Source organism: Chrysochloris asiatica, unplaced genomic scaffold, assembly GCF_000296735.1.
Source record: "Chrysochloris asiatica unplaced genomic scaffold, ChrAsi1.0 scaffold00191, whole genome shotgun sequence".
NCBI lineage: Eukaryota > Metazoa > Chordata > Mammalia > Afrosoricida > Chrysochloridae > Chrysochloris > Chrysochloris asiatica.
The window spans coordinates 5,818,519-5,825,755 of record NW_006408709.1 but is presented as its reverse complement, the minus strand read 5'-3'; the positions used below and the strand labels follow the sequence as shown (position 1 = coordinate 5,825,755).

The 7,237-nt window shown below is 37.4% G+C and overlaps 1 pseudogene; it reads left to right on the top strand.

Moving 5' to 3' along the window:
• Positions 1-4,549: 4,549 nt before the first annotated feature.
• On the top strand, positions 4,550-6,001 carry LOC102836631 (annotated as a pseudogene).
• Positions 6,002-7,237: the final 1,236 nt, after the last annotated feature.

Genomic DNA, 7,237 nt, shown 5'->3' with positions numbered 1-7,237 from the left:
GTTGGAGGAGAATATTGAAAGTGCCATGGGCTTCCAAAAGAACAAACAGATCTATGTTGGAAGAAGTGCAGGCAGAGTGCTCCTTGAAGGCCAGGATGGCCAAACTTCGTCTTTCATACTTCGGACATATTTTCAGTAGGGACCATTCACTGGAGAAGGATATCATGTTTGGTAGGGTCGAGACTCAGCGAAAAAGAGCAAGACCTCCCAAAGAGATGGATTGGCCAAGTGGCAGCATCAGTGAACTCAAGCATGGCAACAATAGTGAGATTGGCCCAGGATCGGGCAGTGTTTCCTTCTGCTGTGCTTAGGGTCACTATTAGTCAGTACTGACTCAATGGCACCTTACAACAACAACAATGGCTAGTGATCGTGAACATTTCTTTATGTTTGCTGACCACTCAGATCTAATCCTTAGTGAAGTTTCTGTTCAAGTACTGTGCCCATTTTTTAATTGGATTATTTGTCTTTTTCTTGTAGATGTGCTGTTGTTTCCTATATATTTTAGAAATTAGTCCCATGTCTGATGAGTCATTGCAAAAGATGTTTTCCTATTCTGTGGGCTCCCTTTTCACTCTTCTGGTGAAGTCTAAGGATTGCCCATAAATTTTTAATTTTTAGTGTGTCCCAATCAACTATTTTTTCTCCTTTTGTTTGTGTAGTTTTCAAAATGTTTTGTAGTCTATATATTCCCTGAATTAGTGCCCTCACATTTGTTCCTATTTTTTCATTGATTGCCTTCATAATTTGGGAATTCACATTTAGGTCTTTAATCCATGCTGACTCAGTTTTTGTAAAAGGTATAAGGTAAAGGTCTTGTTTCAATCTTTTGCATATTGCTTTCCAATTCTGTCAGCATGATCTGTTGAAGAGACTATCTCCTCCCCATGCGACATATTTAGGTACTTTGTCAAAAATCAGCTGGCTGTATGTGGATTGTTTAATTTCTGGATTATCAATTCTGTTTCATTGATCAATGTCTGATATGTTCTTTTTGATGATGAATATGATACCATTTTTCTTCAATTTGTCATTCATGGTATAGTAATTCACGTGATTGTCAGATTAAAAATGGCCAATACCAGTCCGTTTCAGTTCACTAATGCCAAGAATATTGATATTCATGAATTCTATTTCATTTTTGACAACTTCTATTTTTTTTGGATACACATTTCTTGCATTTCATGTTATGAATAATAATGGATGTTTTCTGCTGTTTCCTTTCATTTTGAGTTGTGCTGCATCAGCAGATAAAGTTTTTGAAGGCTTTACCCCATTCACATCATCACAGTGAACTCGACTTTGAGGAGGTGTCTTGTCCCCAGTTGCATTTTCAGTGCCTTCCAACCTGTGGGGCTCATTTTTTGCCAGTTTATCTGACTTATGCTCTTCATAAGTTTTCAATATTCAACATTCAGGTGCTAACAGTATTCCACTGCTTGCTATTCATAAGGTTTTCAGTGAAGATATATTAGGAAATATTCTCTCTTTATTCCTAGTCTGTCTTTGTCTGGAAGCTAAGCAGAAATATGTCTACCATGGGTGGCCTTGCTGGTATTTAAAATATCCATGATACAACTTCAAGAATCACAGCAGCATACAACATTACAATACAACAAACTGACAGAAGAGTGACCTGTCATCTGAAGAATAGAATTAATGCATTGGATACTAAAGACTGAAGATAAGAAGAGTTATGGGATGACATCAAGAACAACGTACAGAATGAAAACAAAAGGTCACTAAGAAGACAAGAAAGAAGTTAAAGACCAAAATGGATATCAGAAGGGACACTGAAACTTGCTTTCCAGCTTATTTGTTAAAGCAAATGGAAAAAAATAAAGAAGGTCAGCTCAAGAAGACAAAGTAAAATATTATAATGAAATGTGTTAAGACCTGGAGTTAGAAAACCAAAAGGGAAGAACACTTACTTCATTTCTCAAGCTAAGGGAATGAAGGGAAAAAATGTAAGCCTCAATTTGAGGTATTGAAAGGCAAAATATTGAATCATGCAGAAAGTATTAAAAGATGTAAGAAAGACATGGAGTCACTATGCCAAAAAGAAAAGGTGAATGTTGAACCATTTCAAGAGGTTGCATATAATCAAGAACCAATGATCCTGAACATAGAAGACCAAGGTGCATTGAAAGCACTGGCAAAGAACAATGCACCATGAATAGATGTAATACAAACTGAAGTCTTTCAGCAAACAGATGTAGACCTAGAGGCACTCGCTCACCTATGCCAAGAAATTTGGAAGACAACTGCCTCACCAGCTGAGTGGAAGGGATCAATATTTGTGTACGTTCTAAAGGACGTGACTCAATGGATTGTAGAAATCATAGGACAATATCTTTGATATCCTATGCGTAAGTAAAGTTTTACTTAAGATAATGCAAAAACAGCTGCAACCAGAGAAGTGCAAGAAGTTCAAGCCAGAATCTGAAGAGGATGTGGACTAAAGGATATCATTGATGACATCAGATGGATCTTTCAAGCAGAGAATGCCAGAAAGATGTTTATCTGTACATTGTTGACTACATAAAATCTTTTGATTGAGTGGATCGTGATAAGTAAGGACAACATTGTGGAGAATGGACACTCCAGAGCACTTAATTGTGCTCATGAAGAACTTGGACATAGACCAGTTTGTTAGAACAGAGTAAGGAAAGATTGAATCGTTTAAAATTAGGCAAGCTATGTAGCAGGGTTTTATTCTTTTGTCATATTTCTTCAATCTGTATGCTGAGCAAATAATCTGAGAAGCCAAATTATATGAAGAAAAACATGACATCAGGATGGAAGGAAGACTCTTTAGCAACCTGTGATATGCAGATGATAACAACCTTGCTTTCTGAAAGCAAAGAGTACTAAAAATACTTCTGATGAAGATCAAAGACCACAGTCTTTGTTATGCATAGCACCTCTATGTAAAGGAAACAAAAGTCCTCATCAATACACAATTACAGAACATCCATATAAATGCAGAAAAGATTAAATCTGTGAAAAAGTTCATTTTGCTTGGATCAATCATCATGAAATCAAATGACATATTGCAGTAGGCAAATCTGCTGTGTGAGATCCCTTCATAGTTTTGAAGAACAAAGATGTCAGTTTGAGGAATAAGGTGCACCTGATCCAAGCCATAGTATTTTCAATAACCTTATATGCATGAGAAGGACCTCTGGTAGCATAGTGGTTACTAATTGTGCTACAAACCACAAGGTCAGCAGTTTGAAACTACCAGATATTCCATGGGAGAAAGATGTGGCTTTCTGTTCCCGTAAAGATTTACAGCCTTGAAAACCCTATACAGGGTCGTTATGAGTCGGAACTGACTCCACAGTACATAACCACCACCACCACCATATGCATGAGAAAATTGAACAGTAAATATGGAATACTGTAGAAGAATTGATACATTTGAGTTAAGGTGTTAGAGGAGAATATTGAAAGTACCATGGACTTCCAAAAGAACAAACAGATCTATGTTTGTAGAAATAGAGTCAGAGTGCTCCTTTGAAGTTAGGATGGCCAGATTTTTTCTCTCATACTTCAGATATATTATCAGAAGGTACCATTCCCTGGAGAATGATGTCGTGTTTGGTAAAGTGGAGAGTCTGAGAAAAAGAGAAAGATCTCCAATGAGATGGAATGGCACAATGAGCAGCAATGGACTCAGGCGTAACAATGATTATGAGATTGGCCAAGTACCAGGCAGTGTTTTGGTCTGTTGTGCATAAGGTAACTATGATGGCACCTGACAACAACAACAACAGATAAAATACACCAGGGTCTCACTCATCTATGCCAAGAAATTTGGAATATATTTGTCTGGTCAATCTTTTGCGAGTGATACTAACATGTATCTATCCCAAAGGGAGATGACCCAATTAATCAATGGTATGAAAATCATCAAACATGTCATTAATATCACATTCAAGTAAAATTTTGCTGAAGGAAATAAAACAAAACAAAACAAAAAAACAGAGGCAATGAGCAAGTGAAAATTCAAACCAGATTCAGAAAAGAATGTAGAACTAAGGATATCACTGTTGAGATCAGATGGACCTTAGCTGAAGATAAAGAATACAACAAATGAGATGTTTACTTGTGTTTTATTGACTGTGCAAAGGCATTCAACTGTGTAGATCATAACAAATCATGGATAACATTGGGAAGAATGGGTATTCCAGAACACTTCATTGTGCTCATAAGGAACCTCTAAGTAGACCAAGAGGTTGTTGTTTCAACAGAATGAAGGATACTTAATAGTTTAGAAGCTGGTAAAATGTGGGGCAGGATTGTGTCTTTATACTCAATCTGTATCCTGTGCAAATTATTTCAGAAGCAGAATTATATAAAGAAGCATGTGGCTGCTCATTCTCTGTCTAGCTTTGAGTGGGGGCAGCCTGGCGGCGAAGGGACAACGACCTTGCATGGCTACTGCAGCAGTAGGGTGTCAGTTGTTGGTCCCACCCAGAACACTTCAATTCTGCTCTGCAAGGATATATAATAACTGGTCAGAGTGCCCATTTAATACAAGAAAATGGAAACTGATCAGCCAGAAGAAACCTTCCCCAGCACTGAAACCAATGGTGAATTTGGTAAGCACCCTGCCAAAGATATGGAAGAAGAACAAGCTTTCAAAAGATCAGGAACACTGATGAGATGGTTCAACTACGCATTCTGCTTCAGAGCAAGAATGTTGGGGCAGTGATTGGGAAAGGAGGCAAGAATATTAAGACTCTTCAAACAGACTACAATGACAGTGTTTCAGTCCAAGACAGCAGTGGCCCAGAGCACATACTGAGTATCAGTGCTGATATTGAAACAATTGGAGAAATTTTGCAGAACATCCTCCCTACCTTAGAAGAGGGACTGCAGTTGCCATCACCCACTACAACCAGCCAGCTCCCGCTCAAATCTGATGCTGTGGAATGCTTAAATTACCAACACTATAAAGGAAGTGACTTTAGAGTTAAGGCTGTTGGGTCAACAAAGTCTGGCGGGAGGAATTATTGGGGTCAAAGGTGCTAAAATCAAAGAACTTCGATAGAACACTCAGACAATAACCAAACTTTTCCAGGAATGCTGTCTTCATTCCCCTGACAGAGTCGTTCTTATTGGAGGAAAACCTGATAGAGTTGTAGAGTGCATAAAGATCATCCTTGATCTTATATTTGAGTCACCCATCAAAGGAGGTGCACAGGCTTACTATCCCAATTTTTATGATGAAACCTATGATTATGATGGTTCAACAATAATGTTCGATGAGTGATGTGGACATCCTGTGGGCTTTCCTATGCAAGGAAGAGGTGGTTTTGATAGAATGCCTCCTGGTCAAGGTGGGTGTCCAATGCTTCCATCCAGAAGAGATTATGATGATATGAGCCCTCTTCGAGGACTTCCTCCACCACCTCCTGGATGAGGTCACCGGGGTGGTAGCAGAGCTTGGAATCTTCTGCTTTTTCCAGTGCCACCACCTAGAGGAGGAGATCTAATGGTTTATGAGAGAAGACGGAGACCAGGAGACTACTATGATGGCATGGTTGGCTTCAGTGCAGGTGAAACTTAGGATTCTGCAATAGATACATGGAGCCCATCAGAGTGGCAGATGGCTTATGAACCACAGGGTGGCTCTGAAGATGATTATTCCTATGCAGGGGGTCATGGCTCATATGGTGACCTTTGTGGACCTATTAATATTACACATGTAACTTTTCTCAAAGATTTGGCTGGATCTATTATTGGCAAAGGTGGTCAGCAGGTTAAAGAAACTCTGCATGAGTCTGGAGCTTCAATCAAGATTGATGAACCTTTAGAAGGGTCTGAAGATTGAATTATTACCATTACAGGAACACAGGACCAGATACAGAATGCACAGTATTTTCTGCAGAACAGTGTGAAGCAGTATTCTGGAAAGTTTTCTGAGACTAGTGAAGAACTGAAGGAGTCTTGTGTCTTTTTTTTTTTTTTTTCAATCTGCTTCTGTATATAAAACCAATATTCATTTGCTTCATAGGTGTTCTGGATTTGAGGTGTAGTGAAATGTAGTGAAATCTTTGCTGTTCATTAGATACAATGTTTTAGTTCCTTACAAACAGGGTGGATGGGGGAAGAGCATGCACAAACTAACATTGAAAATTTGAAACACAGCAGAGTGAATGAATTTTATTTTTTGTTCATTGTTCATTGTTCATTGTTGGTGGTTTAAAAAAAAATTCCCCCATGTAATTATTGTGAACACCTTGCTTCTGTGGTCACTGTAACAATTGGGGGAGTTGGAACAGGGAGCAAGAGTAATAACAATAATCCAAATGACTCTAGCATTCTATTCAGAACAGTGTGCACAATGTAATGTTCTTTTGTAAGAAATGTTTTATGATTTTTAAAGTAAATTTAGTGAACTTTTTTTGGTGGTCTTTTTTATTTTTTTGTTTTTTTTTTTCTTTTTAAGAGTCATTTTTTAAATGGGTGGAGTCCTCAATTTTCAGCTCCTCTATTGAAGTGTATCTCTACTTGGACATAGGCAAAATACCTTGACAAATTCTGTGCTGGTGATTTGATGGCATTAAAGTCCATTGTTTTGGAAGAAATTCCATCACACATATTCAGACGCTTAAAATAAGCCTTGGTTTTTGTTTTTGCAAACGCTTGTCCCTACTTTGCAACCATTTTCTGTCATTAATGACAACCCAGATGGGGAGAAGTGCTCCAAATTCAGTAATGATATAAGTATATACCATAAACCTGATTGGCAGCAAGTTTTATTAGTCCAAATAATACTGAGTTGTGGAAGTGTTCAATGCTAAATATAAATTCTGGTTATTTTTATTAGATAATTTCTAACCTATAGACTTTAAACTGTCGACCTGCTAATGTTTATTAGTTAAACTTTGTAAATATATATATATATTGTTTTCCATTGTATGCAAATTGAAAGATGAAGATGTACCATTTTTCTGTTATATGTTGGATTATGTAAGAAATGTTTGTGAACAATCAAAAAAATGAAAAAAGTACCTGTGGATATTTTTGTGTGTAGTATCTTGGCATATTTGTAATTGAGTTAAAAGTTCACTTCCAAATAAAATTCTCATGATGCTATAAAAAAAAAATGTGATTTCAGATTAAGGAAAATTCATTAGCTAACAACTTGCAATATGCAGATGATGTACTCATAGTAGTTGTAAGAAAAGACTTGAAATGCTCTCTAATGAAGATCAAATACTAT